This window comes from Schistocerca americana, chromosome 4 (genome assembly GCF_021461395.2).
Source record: "Schistocerca americana isolate TAMUIC-IGC-003095 chromosome 4, iqSchAmer2.1, whole genome shotgun sequence".
Classification (NCBI taxonomy): Eukaryota; Metazoa; Arthropoda; class Insecta; order Orthoptera; family Acrididae; genus Schistocerca; species Schistocerca americana.
The window spans coordinates 828,639,300-828,657,348 of NC_060122.1; the positions used below are offsets into that span (position 1 = coordinate 828,639,300).

Genomic DNA, 18,049 nt, shown 5'->3' on the forward strand with positions numbered 1-18,049 from the left:
CTGCGGCGTGCACGACATTCATTACGCCAGAGATTGCAATTGTGTGCAGCAAATTATGGCCACCACATTGAACATCTATTGCCCTGTCATGTCGGGACACACTCTATTCCACTCCGTAATTGAAAACGGAAACCACGTGTGTACGTATACCTCACCTCTCATGGTAATGTACATGTGCATCAGTGAAAAAGACCAATTAAAAGGTGTTAGAATGTGGACGTAATGTGCTGTTCCAGTCTCTTCTGTACCTAAGGTCCCTACGTAATTCCGTGATCTCCGATACACACGATCGAACAGCGGAGGAGTGGTACCCAAGCGTCAACTTTAGGTTACAATATCTCCGGATGTAATTAACATTTTACAATGCAACAAACGGCACTGATTACGCATTTGTTTATATGTTCAGATGTGCTAACAAAACTAACGGGGTTCCATTTAGAAAAACGTAGGTTTGTGTTAAAAAACATACTTCCGTGCATTTTTGTATGGTTTGTATTAAACAATTACACTAGCCCCTCTCCTCACGTTCGGTGTGTGGAATCGGTTCGTCAGTATTTGGTGTGGTTTACGAAATATATCCAGCGTAACGTTAGGTGACTCACCCTATATATTCGGTATTATCCTGACGAGCTACGGCTGGCATTCCTGGTTTCTAATGAGGCAAAAGTGGATGAAACAGGCTTTACCATTCTATGGTAACAAGATTAATGGGGTTAGGTGACCTCATGATTACACGGTCATTTACACTATTTAAATTCAGGTCTTTGCGGTAACTTAATTTTTTTTAATTGATTCGCAGTGCAGGTGGGACCTGCTAGGTAGCTAGCAGTCCGGAACCGAGTGTCACAGCTCGCCCTAGGCAGACGCGAGCTGCGTAGCGCTGAGTGACTGCCGTGACGAGAGAGCTGCAGACGGAGCCAGCAGCAGCCGCAGCCGCGCGTCGCGACAGCTGGCCGCGACACGGAGGCGAATAATTCTTTTTTGGTGCTGCGAGAAGGTGAGGCGCGTGTTTTCTGTTTTTTACCGCCGAGGGGAGGCCGCCGCAGAGATACAAGAAACTGCGAGGCAGCTGGCGGCGTGTGCGACGTGGGGCGGTGGGGGCGGCGAGGGCGGGGGCGGCGGCGGAGGCGGAGGCGGAGGCGGCTGCACTCCGTCAGGGCGCGCGCCGACGGCGACGCCGTCAGGGACCACTCAAGTGCCGCGCCCCTCCAGACAACAGACGCCTCCTGGGCGCGGAGAGCCAGCGGTCAGTAACTCGAGACAACAAAGTTAATCAAATTTTATTCGAGTTATTGAAATGAAAACACCGTCCACATCACATTTCTTCTTTCATAAGATCGATTTTTGTTTGATTCCCTAATGTGAAAACCGCCAACTTACATCACCGTTCGGATGGTCCCCCTACAACAGGCTGGGTAAGTCAAAAGCACTGGAGAAAGGCAGCGGCATAGCCCGTCTACATCTACATCTACATTTATACTCCGCAAGCCACCCAATGTGTGTGGCGGAGGGTACTTTACGTGCCACTGTCATTACCTCCCTTTCCTGTTCCAGTCGCGTATGGTTCACGGAAAGAACGACATCCGGAAAGCCTCCGTGTGCGCTCGAATCTTTCTAATTTTACATTCGTGATCTCCTCGGGAGGTATAAGTAGGGGGAAGCAATATATTCGATACCTCATCCAGAAACACACCCTCTCGAAACCTGGACAGCAAGCTACACCGCGATGCAGAGCGCCTCTCTTGCAGAGTCTGCCACTTGAGTTTATTAAACATCTCCGTAACGCTATCACGCTTACCAAATAACCCTGTGACGAAACGCGCCGCTCTTCTTGGGATCTTCTCTATCTCCTCCGTCAACCCGACCTGGTACGGATCCCACACTGATGAGCAATACTCAAGTATAGGTCGAACGAGTGTTTTGTAAGCCACCTCCTTTGTTGATAGACTACACTTTCTAAGGACTCTCCCAATGAATCTCAACCTGGCACCCACCTTACCAACAATTAATTTTATATCATCATTCCACTTCAAATCGTTCCGTACGCATACTCCCAGATATTTTACAGAAGTAACTGCTACCAGTGTTTGTTCCGCTATCATATAATCATACAATAAAGGATCCTTCTTTCTATGTATTCTCAATACATTACATTTGTCTATGTTAAGGACCAGTTGCTACTCCCTGCACCAAGTGTCTATCCGCTGCAAATCTTCCTGCATTTCGCTACAATTCTCTAATGCTGCAACTTCTCTGTATACTACAGCATCATCCGCCAAAAGCCGCATGGAATTCCCGACACTATCTACTGGGTCATTTATATATATTGTGAAAAGCAATGGTCCCATAACGTAGGACGAAGTCTGGTAAAGCACTGTGTTGTTCAAAGCAGTTAAATACCTTACTTTACTTGCTTCATTGAAACCACCAAAGCTAATTAGGTAAATATAAAGACGGATTTAAGTGCTATTTGCCGGCCAGCGTTTGCTAAAATCCAGTGAAACTACATTTCATACACCGCCAGAAACGGAAATTGTTGCACCCCGAAGCACCAATGTAGCAGTTATCAAACTCTGTGGAGATGTCCACTACATAATGAGCATCAAGTGATTAAACTCCCACACCATCCGCACTGAAGTCCACCATAAACAGCAGTTAGAGGTGTGACCGACCAACAGAGCCTTTTATTCGATGTGCTCTGAAAGCAAACTGCGTTCCTGAGGCGAAGAGCGGCTGCATGCTACCTACCGCGGTTTTACACCACACACTTTGACTGCTGTTCATAATTTCGTAAGGAAGAAGGTGAATGGAAACGCAGGCTTGCTGGTTAATGTCCTCTGGATAGCTAGACAACATTTTCTCGATTCACTTTCCTATTCGTTTTGCTTCTGGACAGTATGTTATTTCCGGTGGTCAAAATAAATACAGTGGTTCGACAGAAAATATGGAATCACCGCTACAGAACCTTGCTTGGACATATACGCAGATGCTAGGCAATCCTGCAGGTTGAGCTGTTGTATTTGACCATCAACGGCACCTGTCCACTGTCGGCAATACACTGCAAGCGTCAGCCGCGGTGAGAACAATCTTGCCTGTAGCTGCGAGCGCATTACATCCGAGATAAGTAAACTGGAAAGTGGGCAAATTGTTTGTGCTTTTGTAACCGAGGTAGCCGAATTATTTGGTGTTTCAAGAGACACCATAGGGAAGATTACAACTCGCACAGGCAAACCGGAAAAGCATCGTCTGCCGAGTCACAATGCGGACGAAAGCTGAAACTTCTTTATTTAAATTTTCTGCATATATTGCTGAGTGAAATTGACTATACTGTCTCTTTACTATTCTTTATCATCTCAACACTGACCCACAATATTCTAGCGCAATTCAATCTGACTGCTCAAAAATGATAACCTGACTTCAAATAATTGATACAAAAGAATGGCCCTGAATTAGAGGAAATCCTGACAATAACCTATAGATTTCATAGGTGTCTTACCTCACAAAAATCTGCATTACCCAAACTACAGGAATGCCACATGCACCAATACTGCCAGCTAAATAAAAGATTCTAACTACTGAAGGCTTTAACTACTAATAGGCATGTGGTTAGAAAAGGAAAGATTTTGAAACTTCCTGGCAGATTAAAACTGTGTGCCCGACCGAGACTCGAACTCGGGACCTTTGCCTTTCGCGGGCAAGCGCTCTACCAACTGAGCTACCGAAGCACGACTCTCGTCCGGTCCTCACAGCCTTACTTCTGCCAGTACCTCTCGGTCGGGCACACAGTTTTAATCTGCCAGGAAGTTTCATATCAGCGCACACTCCGCTGCAGAGTGAAAATCTCATTCAGGAAAGATTTTGTTTGAAAGCAAACAATGTATTTTTTACCTTAATAAAGTGAAATCCTCTTCAAAAAATATATATAATCGTCCGTGACATTACGTAATCATGAATAATATTCAATCTCCAAGTCGGACACGTGCAGATCGTCCGCTCGCGCTAATACTGCAAACCTCCAACACTGCTAATTATTAGTCTCTAACCTCCATCACTGATGACTACTCACTCCCAACTTCCATCACTGCTGGCTGTTCCCCTCCCTCCAGCTGCAAGTCCGACCAGCCGCAGGGAGTCTCTTTACAGAGTGCGTACAGCGCTGTCAGAGATTTAATGCAGAGCGCTACATAACGCTACCAACATACAAACACATAAACAGCCTACTTATAAAGTGAGTGTGTCGAGTGGACGTGACGGACGGCCATTGAAGAGGATTGTGCCGAAAATAAGAGAACGACTGCTGCAGAAGTCGTGGCAGAACTGAATATTGCTCGCGCGGGCCCTGTCAGCACCAAAACAACACGAAAGAAGCTCCAGAAGAAAGGAATTGCAGGGTGTGTTGGAATTCCAAAATCACTCATTAGTGATGCAAACATCCGTAAAAGGAAAATAGGGTGACGAAGGCATAAAATCTCTACTGTGGAGTAGTGGAAGAATTGTCATTTGCTCGGATGAGTCTTGTTTCCAACTTCTTGCCTAGTTTACGTCTGGCGTACGCCATCGCAACCTTACGTTATAGACTGCTTGTTGCCGAGAGTGAAACAGGGCAGGGTTCAGTTTATAATGTGGGCAGCCAAATCGTGGTGCTCCATGGGCCTCAACGTACAGACACATTACGCTACTGACACATTACTGCGAAGCATTATGTGACCATTGTGGCTAATAAAATCCATCCCATGGTGCACTATTTGTTCCGCCAATGGTTATACTGTGTTCGAAGACGTCAGCCCCCCCCCCCCCCTTCACACAGCTCAGAATTCAGTAATTGTCACCCTGTATCTTCCTCTTCTTACGTAAAGGCCAGTCATAACTTTCAGGTTCTCCATCTGCATTCCCACCCTCTCACAAGCAATGTAACCTCGAAGGGCAGCAGTAGTCTATGACTAGCGCACTGTTTTTCCAGGAACCACGTTGTACATATGCTTTTTTCCCAGAACCGCCTATATTATAACCCTCGTTTTCTCTCTGACTAAGTAAGGGGGGTAGGACGTCAAACGGGTCGACTTGGAGCAGGAGAGGCACCACAGGGCATTTTAATTTACACTGTCTATACTTTCATGAATAAATTCTTACAACTTTGTCAGCATGACCAGGAAGGATTCAAGATTCACATTCATAGCAATGAAAGTTCAAAAACATAACCAAATAATTTTTTTTGCAAGTGAAATTTCATAATTTTTTCACTTACTATTGGCTGCATTTGTTGCTATAGGTACACTTTTCTTCATAAGTAAGATATATTCTTCGATGAATTTTGTGCAGCATACAAACCATACTTACAGGTGTATGAAACTCCAGAATTTATTTAATTTATGGAAAAATGAATGAGCTGTTACATTTTAAACTTCATGTTTTGAAGAAATTCAAATTTTATAATTATTTGTCTCAACTTTTATCAAATAGATTTGGAAAATTCTAGAGTTTTGCATTAAGAAGTTTGTGTTTAACAAGCAGTTCAAAATTCGTGGAAGAATCTTTCTTACTTATGAAGAAAAGTGTACCTATAGCAACAAATGAAGCCAATAGTAAGTGAAAAAATTATGAAATTTCACATGTAAAAAAAATTATTTCCTTATTTTTTGAGCTTTTATTGCCACGAGTGTGAATCCTGAATCCTTCCTGGTGATGCTGACAAAGTTTTATGAATTCATTTGTAAAATTATAGACAGTGGAATTTAAAATCTCCTGTGGTGACTCTCCTGCTCCAAGTCGGCCCGTTTGACGTCCTACCCCATTTAAAAGGAAATGACTTTTCAACTCGCCACCTCACTTCGCAATGCCCATTTACTAGACACAATATTATCATCAGATGCATTCATACACACACTGCAAGATGACAGGACTAACTAAATTTGCGGCCGGCCGCTGTAGCCGAACGGTTCTAGGCGCTTCAGTCCGGAACCGTGCTACGGTCGCAGGTTCGAATCCTGCCTCGGGCATGGATGTGTGTGTGATGTCCTTTGGTTGGTTAGGTTTAAGTAGTTCTAAGTTCTAGGGGACTGATGACCTCGGATGTTAAGTCCCATAGTGCTCAGAGCCATTTGAACCATTTGAACTAAATTTGTGCGATTTTGGGCTGATGCTGTTTCTCTGAGCAGTGGCGTTGTACGGTGCTTACTCGGCGCATGGTGAAGTGAAATGTCGTGTGGCTAGGGTCTCCCGTTGGGCAGACCGGTGGCCTGCTCCAAGTCTTTCGATTTGACGCCACTCCGTTTACTTGCCCGTCGATGGGGATGATATGATGATGACGAGGACGGCACAACACCCAGTCTCTGAGCGGAGAAAATCTGCGACTCAGCCAGGAATCGAACCAGGGCCCGTAGGATTGACATTGTGTCGCGCTGACCACTCAGCTACCGGCGCCGGACGGCGCATGCTTGGACTGTCACACTGACTTTCCAGCGCTGTCCACCTCTGTGCCACAGCCGCGACCACCGCAGAGCCACACGCGTGCGCGACGCGAGCGTGTCTGCTGCGGCGGTCACGGCCGCGCGCCCTTGCCGCCCACACACAGAGCCTCTCGCCTTTCGCCGCCAGCGCTATCGGGTTTCCGCGGCCCGCCAAAGCCGCGCCACACTACGCTACACTAGCCTACACTACGCCACACTGCACCGGCAGGCCGCGCCGCCAAGACGCGTCGCCCTGCATCGAGCAGCTGTGCTTCCGGTTCGCCGGCCATGTCACTTCGTGCTACACAGTTGTGCAACCAGGACTGCAAGTTCTGCCCCGCCCCTCTGAGGTGCTGCCAGAGCCCTACAGTCTGGTCATAAGGTTGGAACTAAAAAAAATAACCAGGCGCGAGCGAGCCTAGCGCACTGAGGCTTCGGCACAAACTTGATTATGTATACAGGGTGGTCCATTGATCGTGACCGGGCCAAATATCTCACGAAATAAGCGTCAAACGAAAAAACTACAAACAACGAAACTTGTCTAGGTTGAAGGGGGAAACCAGATGGAGCCATGGTTGGCCCGCAAGATGGCGCTGCCATAGGTCAAACGGGTATCAATTGCGTTTTTTAAAATAGGAACCACCCATTTTTATTACATATTCGTGTAGTACGTAGAGAAATATGAATGTTTTAGTTGGACCACTTTTTTCGCTGTTTGATAGATGGCGCTGTAATAGTCAACAAACATATGGCTCACAATTTTAGACGAACAGTTGGTAACAGGTAGGTTTTTGAAATTAAAACACAGAACGTAAGTACATTTGAACATTTTACTTCGGTTGTTCCAATGTGATACATGTACCTTTGTGGACTTATCATTTCTGAGAATGCATGCTGTTACAGCGTGATTACCTGTAAATACCACATTAATGCAATAAATGCTCGAAATGATGTCCGTCAACCTCAATGCATTTGGCAATATGTGTACAATCCTCTCAACAGTGAGTAGTTCGCCTTCCGCAATGTTCGCAAATGCACTGACAATGCGCTGACGCATGTTGTCAGGTGTTGTCGGTGGATCACGATAGCAAATATCCTTCAACTTACTCCACAGAAAGAAATCCCGGGACGTCAGATCCGGTGAACGTGTGGGCCATGCTATGGTGGTTCGACGACCAATCCACCTGTCATGAAATATGCTACTCAATACCGCTTCAACCGCACGCGAGCTATGTGCCGGACATCCATCATGTTGGAAGTACATCGCCATTCCGTCATGCAGTGACACATCTTGTAGTAACATCGGTAGAACATTACGTAGAAAATCAGCATACATTGCACCATTTATATTGCCATCGATAAAATGGGTTCCAACTATCCTTCCACCAATAATGTCGCACCATACATTAACCCGCCAAGGTCGCTGATGTTCCACTTGTGGATTTTCCGTTGCCCAATAGTGCATATTATGCCGGTTTACGTTACCGCTGTTGGTGAATGACGCTTCGTCGCTAAATAGATCGCATGCAAAAAATCTGTCATCGTCCCGTAATTTCTCTTGTGCCCAGTAGCAGAACTGTACACGTCGTTCAAAGTCGTCGCCATGCAATTCCTGGTGCATAGAAATATGCTACGGATGCAATCGATGTTAATGTAGCATTCTCAACAAAGGACGTTTTTGAGATTCCAGATTCTCGCGCAGTTTGTCTGCTACTGATGTGCGGATTAGCCGCGACAGCAGTTAAAACACCTGCTTGGGCATCATCATTTGCTGCAGGTCGTGGTTGACTTTTCACATTCAGCTCAACACTTCCTGTTTCCTTAAATAACGTAACTATCCGGCGAACGGTCCGGGATACCGAGCAGCATACATAGCACACGCCCGTTGGGGATTTTGATCACAGTAACCATACATCAAAACGATACCGACCTTTTCCGCAATTGGTAAACGGTCCATTTTAACACGGGTAATTTATCACGAAGCAAATGCCGTCCGCACTGACGGTATGTTACGTGATACCACGTATTTATACGTTTGTGACTATTACAGCGCCATCTATCACAAAGCGAAAAAAGTGGTCTAACTAAAACATTCATATTTATTTACGTGCTAAAGGAATAGGTAATAAAAATGGGGATTCCTATTTAAAAAAAAAACGCAGTTGATATCCATTTGACCTATGGCAGCGCCATCTAGCGGGCCAACCATTGCGCCATCTGGTTTCCCCCTTCAAGCCAGACGAGTTTCGTTCTTTGTAGTTTCTTCGTTTGATGCTTATTTCGTGAGATATTTGGCCCGGTCTCTATCCTGTATAAGAACTTCATCCGTACGATGAATCGAGAATCTCGACCAATTTTGTCTATTATCGACATTGGTACTGTCAAGACATCAGCCACAAGGATTTCAAGATTGTCGAGAATGTTTTAATTTCAATAGTAGAAATGTGTCGTAAAGCCATGTAGGAGGCCATCTAGAGGGTTGGATCCCCTCCTTCGAAAGCGTCAGATTGCAAAACCTGGGCTACTCTCAGGGTGGAATGTCCGTCTTCGAAGATTGTGTCTGTCTGTCTGTCTGTCTGCCCGCCCGCCGCTTGCTGCTGTAGCTGTTCGTCCGTCCGTCCGCCTGCCTGCTCGCTGTCCACCGCCGTCGCCGTAACCGCCGCCGCCGCCGCCGCTGCCTGCTGCCCGTCCGTCTGTCCGTCGCCGTTCGTCTGCAATGAGTACTCCCACCTCCACTGTCATCTACACCTCCCCCTCCCCCTCACCCACAATCACTTCCTGGAGTGCCGCCCCTGGCCTCCCTCCTTACACCTCCCCTCCCCTTCCCCCACTTACCCATCCCCCTATCTCCTCCCCTGCTGTATTCCCACACATCTACACCCTTCCTCCAGCCTGCACACCTTCGACAGCTCCCACTACTACCCCCGCCCTCACGGACGCCTCTGTTGCCGCCTCTGCTGCCGCCCCTCAGGTGGTCGGCTTCCCCTCTCTCACCCATCCCGTCGCTTCGTCGTCTGCATCTCCCGCACGCATCACCTCGCGCCGAGCCACCGTCCCCACCACTGAACCAGCTGCTTCTCCCGGCGCCTCCACTACGCCACAGGGATCTGCCACCCGCCACCTCCCTCTCCTCCCCGTTCCTCTCCCCTCCTCCCAGCCTCCAGTCTCCAAAAAAACCAAAAGCGCGTCATTACCGACTCTGCTCCCGCCACTTCCCACAAAAAGTCAACACCACCTCCACCCCCTCCTGCCATCTCCACGAACACCACCCCTCCTCCTGCCACCCATTTCTCGGCCCCCACCCTCCACACCTTTGTCCTGTCAACTCCCGATCCTAAGTTCCTCGACGCTCGTACCCTCACCGTGGAGATACGAAAGTACTTACCTGGTGCTCCCATCTCCCAACTCATTCCCTGCAGGGACTCAGTCCTTATCGAGTCCCCAACCCCATCCTTTCACACAGACTTCTTGCGAAAACTCCCACGAGTTATATGTTTGGCCCCCACACCTCTCTGACACCCTTCCTTTCCGCTTCCACTCCCCATCAGCCCCAGCCTCCCCGTCGCCCCCCCACCTACACCGCTGTGATCACCAAGCTCAGCCTGGTGATCACAGAGGATGAAGTGTTGGTAGAACTGAACTCCCACCCAGACTTGGAAATCCGCTCTGCCCGCCGTATCCACAATGCCTCTGGTCCCACCTACCTCGTGCGGGAATTCTCTGAGTTCGCCCCATCCATTGACCATCTCCTCACCCAGGGTGCCCTGTTGCATCCTCCAAATCCCCTCCCCAATCCTACCGTTGCCAGCGGTGCCTGTTGTACAATGACCACCTGACTCCAGACTGCAAACCCCCCCCCCCCCACCTGCCCCCATTGCAAGGGCTCTCACTTTCTTAAGAACTGTCCAACCTCGCAGCTCCTCCTTCCTGTAATACCTGCAATGGCCCCCATCCCACCTTCTCCCACAAGTGTAAAGTTGAACCCCCTCCAACTACCCCTGAGCTTACAGTCCCAGTTCGTCCCGTTGATCCCCATGTTCGTCCCAACAATTCCCTCCGTCCACCGCCCCACAGCTGAGGACATCATCCGGTTCCGTACCATTGTACTCCAAAACATTCACCCTTTTCAGCGGCCCCACACCTTCCAACAAATCTCCCTTGCCGCTCGCTCCATTTTCCACCTGTACACCTTCGCCACTTACTCCCACAACCAAGCCCACTTCACCTTCACCCGCCTCGACACCCTAGTTTAAGTCTCTTCCCTTCCCTCCCTTCCCCCCCTCCTTCCCGCCATGGCGTGGCACAAGTATCGCATCCTCTTCCAGAACGTTCGCTCCTTCCGCTCCAACAAATACCTCCTCCTGCACACCCTCTCCCACCACCAGGTCGACACCTTCCTCTTGAACGAAACCTTTCTCCAGTCCCACCATTCTATCCGCACCTCTCCCTATATCCTCCACCGCACTGACGCTCCTGGTCCTCGTGCGCAGGGTGGAGTCACAATTGGCCACCTTAAGCATATCCCCGTCCGGCCACAACCTCTCCTCAATGACCCCACTGAACACCTTATCCTTAGCGTCTTCTTCACCTCCATTACCTGTGCCACCATCTATGTCTGCTCCACTGCTCCTCTTCCTTATGACTTCATCTCGCACATTGACCGCACCTTCTCCACCTATGTGATTGCTGCCGACCTCAACATCCATAGCCGCACTCCTGCTGCCCTTCAGCGGTGGCATCAGTTCCTCTCCACTATCCAAGGTGACCTTGTTCCCCTTCCCCAGCACATCTGACCCGAAAGTGACACCACCCGAAAGTGACACCACCCCCGATGTTGTCATTGCCTCCGCCAACCTCCTTGGGCATATCGCTGTCGCCGTCCTTGACCCCACAGGTAGTGATCACCTCCCTGTCCTCCTCACCATAACGTCTTCTCACCACCCCCCTCCAGCTCCGCACCCTGCACCCCCTCCCAAGGTCGTCCATGACTATCACCGTGCCAACTGGGATGCCTACTGGGACTTCATCTCCACCCAGGTCGAAAGCCACACTCTTACCTATCACCATCCTGACGACATCATCCACGCCTCATCCTTCCTTCAGAAGGTAATTACTGACGCCGTGAAGGCCCATGTTCCTACTAAAACCATCCACCCACACCGTCCCACTCTCCCTCCGCGGGCTGTCCTCCTCCTCTGCGAATCCCGCCGCCTCTATCGCTCCTTCCTGCCCACTCGTGACAGGGATACACTCCACCGTCACCGGCAAATACAGCGACACGTACGGAACCTTATTACAGCAATGAAACGCCGAGACTGGCGCCAGACCTGCACACAACTCAACGCCACCCTCCCTATCAACTCCTCCAAGTACTGGTCCGCCTTCCATCGGCTTACTGGTTCCCTTTCCACTCCCCACTACCCCCTTCTCCATAACGATCGTCCCCTTCCTGACAACCTCAGTAAGGCCTACCACTTCGCTTCCCACCTCTCCGAGGTCTTCTCCATCCCCGATGATCCCCACTTTGATTATTCTCTTTTCCCCACCGTCATGGAACGTGCTGATACCTCGGTCGCTCCACTTGCTCCTAGTCTCCAGTACTTAGGGCAGTTGGCCCCCTCTGACATAAACACTCCCATCACAGCACAAGACATTAAACTTATCCTCCAGTCCAAACGCAACACGACCCCTGGTCACGACTGTGTCACCTACCGTCACCTTCGAGAAAGCCCCTATTCCTTCCTGACTGTCCTCGCCCATCTCTATAATGTCATCCTCTCTACTGGCTTCTACCCTGACCTGTGGAAGACCTCCCGCATCCTCTTATTCCTCAAACCCAACAAACCCCCTTCTGCCGCCTCTTCCTATCGTCCCAACTGCCTCACCTCTGTCTTCAGTAAGGTCTTTGAATCCATCCTCTCCCACCGTATCCATCAGCACCTTGCTCAACACCACCTCCTCCCCCTTACCCAGTGTGGCTTCCGACCCTCTCTGCTGAAGACCAACCTCTCAACCTCGTTCACCTTCTGTCCCTCCAGCTCAACTCCCGTCGCTCCGCCATTTTTGTTTCCCTTGACCTCCAAAATGCCTATGATCGTGTATGGCATCCCGGTCTCCTCTTTAAACTCCAAACCTACGCCCTGCCTATCAATTTTGTCCGTCTGGTAGCTTCCTTCCTCTCGCACCGTCCTTCCTATGTCACCCTCCACAGCACCAACTCCCGTATCTTTTATCCCATGGCTGGCGTCCCCCAGGGTTCTGTATCTGTATACTGCTGATATGCCCAAGCCACCCCCACCAGTCCACCTTCTTCAGTATGCTGATGACATCGCCTTCCTGGCTCTCTATGCTACCCTTCAATGGTCTCAACGTACCCTCCAAACCCACCTTAACCAGTTCACCACTTGGTGTAACCAGTGGTTCCTCCGTCTCAGCCCCTCCAAAACCCAGGCAATCGTCATAGGCTGCACCACTCACTCCTTTCGCCTCCATGATTTCTACCTCACCCTTTATGGTCGTCCCATCCAGCTCACCCCCACCCTGAAATACCTTGGCCTCACCCTCGACCGACACCTCACCTGGACCCCTCATCTCCAGACCGTCCAGCAGAAAGCCCATTCCCGCCTCCGCCTTCTGAAACTCCTGTCTGGCCGGACATAGGGATTGCATCCTTCTACCATCCTCCACACCTACAAATCCCTCATCCGTCCTATCCTCTGTTATGCCAGTGTTGCCTGGATCTCCGCCCCCACCCACTTTTACAAGGCCCTCCAAGTCCTTGAATGCCATGCATTCTGCCTTGCCTTCTGTATCCACCTTCCTTCCCCCACACGGCTCCTGTATGAACTGATCCCCTTCCCCCACCTCCTCCTGTTCCTCCAACATCTCCGCATCCCTTACATTGTCCACAAGCTTGATCCCCCCCACCCTCTGGTTTCCTCCTTTCTCTCCACCCCCCACCCGTTGCCGCACCTCTATCGCTGTATCTGTCCCTCTTTCCACCTCCATACTCTCCATCTCCTTCATCAGGGCAATTTCCAATGCCTCCCTCTCCCGGATGACGAACTACCCTTCCATCCAACTATAACCTGGCCTTGTTCCCACCCCCCTCCCCAGGGCCCCCTTTTTCCTCTTCCCTCCTTCTCCCCGAGTGGATTTCCCCCCCCCCCCCCCGTTCCCTGAGACCCTGCACCCCATACTTGCCTCTTTCCTTCCCACATCCCTCCCTACCTGGCCCTCTTCAGCGCGCCCCCGCTCATCTCCCCCATCTCTTCCCCTCCCTCCCTTCTTCCAGTCTCCCTCATCTCCTTGGGCCTGGCAGATCCTCCGTTTTGATCATCGTCAGTGTGCCACATCAGTGTTGTGTTTAGTGCTGTTTCTCCTGTGCATAAAGAGGTGTGATTTTAATTGTGTACTGCCTTGAGGTTCGCCGTCAGTGTTTGTTATGTGCTACGTCATCCGTCGATACCTTTTATGCTCCAGTCATACTGTGCCTTGTCTTCTTTTAACTGTCACAGTGTGTGGCTTTTTTTGTGTGCTACTTTTAAACAGTTTTTTATCTCCATTTTACAGTCACCCCGTTTTTTGTCTATTGCCTTCCATGATGTTCCCCTTTTTTATATCTATGTTCACCATATTCTCTCCCTTGTTATTTTTAAATGTCTTCTATTGTTTGTTCTATGGCTTTCGGCTGAAGAGCAGCGCATATGCTGCTGCCAGCCCGCCCCGATGGGGAATTGAAATACATTAAATTTAAAAAAAATGTAGGAGGAAGACGATCATTATTATAACAATTAGCAGTTCTCCGTTCAGGCTAACTGGGTCGCAGTGGTTAAAGTCGAAAGATCAGGGACCGAATGACTTTCTTGCTCATATGACGCGTTTCGGAATTTACCCCTCACCAGATCCAAGGTAATCCCTCCTGAATATGTGATGATGAATAAATTCCGAAACGCGTCGTATCAGCAAGAAAGTCATTCCGTGCCTCATGTCTGACTTTTATCATTCCGACCCAGTCAGTCTGAATGCACAACTACTGACTGTTTTAATTACAAGTTTGATGTTGGAGAACAAAAGAAAAAGATAAATAAGAGAAGAGAATAAATAAATATTTTAATGTGATACAATAACAAATTCACAATTTTAGTATTTTTATTTACTTGTACAGTGAAACCTTAAATGTTGCCACATTTTACGGTTCTAGGCCAATGGGAAGTCTCCTGTCGGTGAATATCAAAATACAGCCCCTGACAACAAAGTTCGGTGAATAGTCCTGTAACATTAACGTAGATGAACTATGAACTACAGTTGTCTTACTGTCCTTCGAAATAGTCACCTCCCATAACTATGCACCGCTGAGCTCTGCGATACATGTCCTGGAAACTTTGCAGGAAGTCTTCCTTTGGTGTGGTGTTCAAAAGCCGCGTCACGTTTCGTTGGGTATCAGGAATATCATCAAATCTCTTTCATTTCAAAGCGAGTTTGAGTCGAGGGAATAGGAAGAAGTGTGTAGGATTGAGATCCGGCGAGTACGGTGAATGTTCGAGTTGCACCACTCCCATTTTTTTGACGGGAACTGTTTCGCGATATTGGTTGTGTATGGGCGAGCGTTGTCGTGAACAAATAACTGCGTACTGGCGCCGTAACCTGCGTAGACGTTGCTCGAAAACCGTTCAAAATTGCAACGTACCGTGCAGCGTTCAACGTCGTTCACTCAGGTAGAAATTCCTTGCGGATAATTCCTTGACTAACGAAAAAGGTGATGAGCATTATTTTGATGAGTGATTTTTTGACTCTGACATTTTTACGACGGGGTGATGTCGGAGAACGCCATTCCATTTCGTTTCAGTGTCGTACCGGAGACACCAGGTTTCATCCTCAGTGACAATACGGTTCAAGAAATTGGGTGGTGCATCCACCCTTTCGATAAAATCCTGTGAAGCTTCTGAACGTGGCTGCTTCTGATCGTCTGTCAAGTGATGTGGCACAAGACGACAACATGCTTTCCTCTTTCCTAACTCCTAGCTAAGGATTTGCCGCACGGTTTCACGGTTGATCTGCAGTTCATCCGCTATCGTGCACACAGTTAATCGACGGTCGTTCGTGATTAATGTCGTCACTTTCTCAATGTTTTCGTCACTGACGGCGGTCGCCGGTCGCCCGCTACGGGGATTGTCAGATACACTTTCCCAGCCTCCTCGAAAACGGGAGCACTCGATCACACAGTTCATGGACAGTGCTTGATCCCGATAAACGGGTACCAGCATTCCATGCGTTTCTTTCGGTGTCTTGCCAAGCTTAAAACAAAAGTTTGAATTGATCAGTAAATAAAACTGCCTTTTCCTCCTGCTACTGAATTTATTTATCCCACACGCGTTTCGCCTTATCTTCTTCTAAGGCATGATCAGTGGGATCTACAACAATACATTTCCGTTAGTTTTAGATTATTGAACTGTTCAGAAAATTGCCACATACAGAAAAACCAAAGCAGAAAGCAAAACCCTGTTGAATGACTAAATATACATGCCAAGGAATTCATTATTTACACTAATAGATAAAATAATAGAATAACGCTCCCAAGAGGATTAATATAATAATACTGTCCAATATAATAACAATAATAATAATACCACCCAATATCTTTACACTCACCTATCCATGAACCCCTCCACAGAATCTTGAAACGAAAAGTCAAATCAGCTGGCACCAAAGTTTTCAACCACTTGCTAACAGCTAATACAACTCCACACAATTCAAACTACAACATGCCCCCCCCCCCCCCACCAAAAAAAACAAAATACTCGTCGTCGTCGTCGTCTCTCACTCTCTCTCTCTCATACACAGACACGAATTTCTAGCCTTGAACATATACTTTGTACTTCGTTAAGTTGGCAACAAGTAGGCAAATATGCCAAAGAGGACGAAACACGTAATGGAGTCACAATATTTATGTTGTGAAAAGCTGTGTCCGACGAAATAGTTATATCAAGTGGCAAACGAACGATAGTATGCCACGAAAAAGAATGAGAAACATGGTGAACAGGGTGAAGAAGGTCGGAACCCAAAGTTGTGCGTATATGACAGTAATGTTTTACACCACCAAGGTACCGTAGACTTCAGTTTGCGACATAAATTTCAACGCGATAAGTCTACCCGTTCCTGAGAAAAGGGTTTTAAACAGACGGACAGACAGACGGACAAAAAAGAGATCCTATAAGACTTCCATTTTTACCGATTTAGGTACTGAACTCTAAAAACAAAAGAAAAGAAGGGAAATTTGCTTACAGAAGAATGGAAAGACTGATTGGTATCGGTCTCGCTGAAGTTAAGATTAGTCTGCAGAATTCCCGAGTGTCCGTCTGGGTTACTTCTCAAGTTCTCCACGGTATTTCATCAGACAGACATGTCGCCATCTTCAGGTGGTTCCCCGAACAGTCACTAGGAGTCACCTGAAGATGGCAACAAGTGTATTTGCAGAAATATCGTGGAAGACTTGCGACGTGACCTGGACAGGCACCTGAAAATTCTACTAGTTCCAAATACGACGACATAACTTCATATCACAATATGAGTTTGGGTTCCAGAGGAATGTAGGAATATGCGAGACGCTACTGAAAGGACGGCTGATGTTAGCCTAAAAGAAAAGGCAAACTACTTTTACATCATTGCTAGATCTACAGAAACTGTTTACCAATGTTCACAGGAACATATTTATAAAATTCTGAAAAGAGCAGAAATAAAATACGGAGATCGAGATGTCATACACAACTTGTACAGAAAAATAACCAGTTGTGAGTCAAAGGACATGAAAGGGAAGAAGTGGTTGACGAGAACGTGAGACTGGATTGTAGCTTATCCCCGACCTACAGTGCCGGACAAAAAAAGTGAATCGCCCGGAAGAAGTAATCCGCTGTCAATGTAACTTCGTATATGTTCACGCGATTGGCGGGAAAGTTAACGATTAGAGTTGCAATTCTCTCTAACAGGTTGAACGAGCTTCAGAGTGGGTTAGTTCTGTCCGCTTTTAGTGTTGTTTCCAAGACTAGTAACGCTTATAGGGGGGCGCGAATAGCGTCAGACCTTGAGTGATCACAGAAGGACACAGAAATGCCGCGTACTCGAATAAGACAGCGTCATTAGCATCTGACAGAATTAATTTCCACTGTGCAGTGGAGTTGCGCTGGTAAAAAACTTCTTGGCAGATTAAAACTGTGTGCCGGACTGAGATTCGAACTCAGAACCTTTAGAATTCGTGGGCAAGGCTCGAACTAAGGACCTTTGGCATTCGGGGCCAAGTGCTCTACCACTGAGATAGCCAAACACGACACACAATCCCTCCTCAGAGCTGTACTTCCCCGAGTTGTTCATCTGCCAAACTTCGCAGAACCTCTCCTGCGAAACTTTCATGACTTGCCCTCCTGGAAGAAAAGATATTGCCTAGATATGGCTTAGCCACAACCTGAGGGGATTGTTTCCACGTATGTCACACGTCTCTACGAACTACGTGACGTTTAGGTACTCACGTGTCCAAGAAGACCTCCAGATCTGTCCCCGACAGGGTATGTGTGGGTCCAGCTGCCACCTCAGCACTGTCCCAGTGGCAG

The 18,049-nt window shown here is 48.1% G+C and overlaps 1 non-coding gene across 1 annotated transcript; it reads right to left on the minus strand.

The window, feature by feature from the left end:
- Positions 1–3,651: 3,651 nt before the first annotated feature.
- Trnas-cga lies at positions 3,652–3,726 on the minus strand. The gene has a single exon. It is a non-coding gene; the product is annotated as a tRNA-Ser (tRNA).
- Between the last annotated feature and the right edge of the window lie 14,323 nt (positions 3,727–18,049).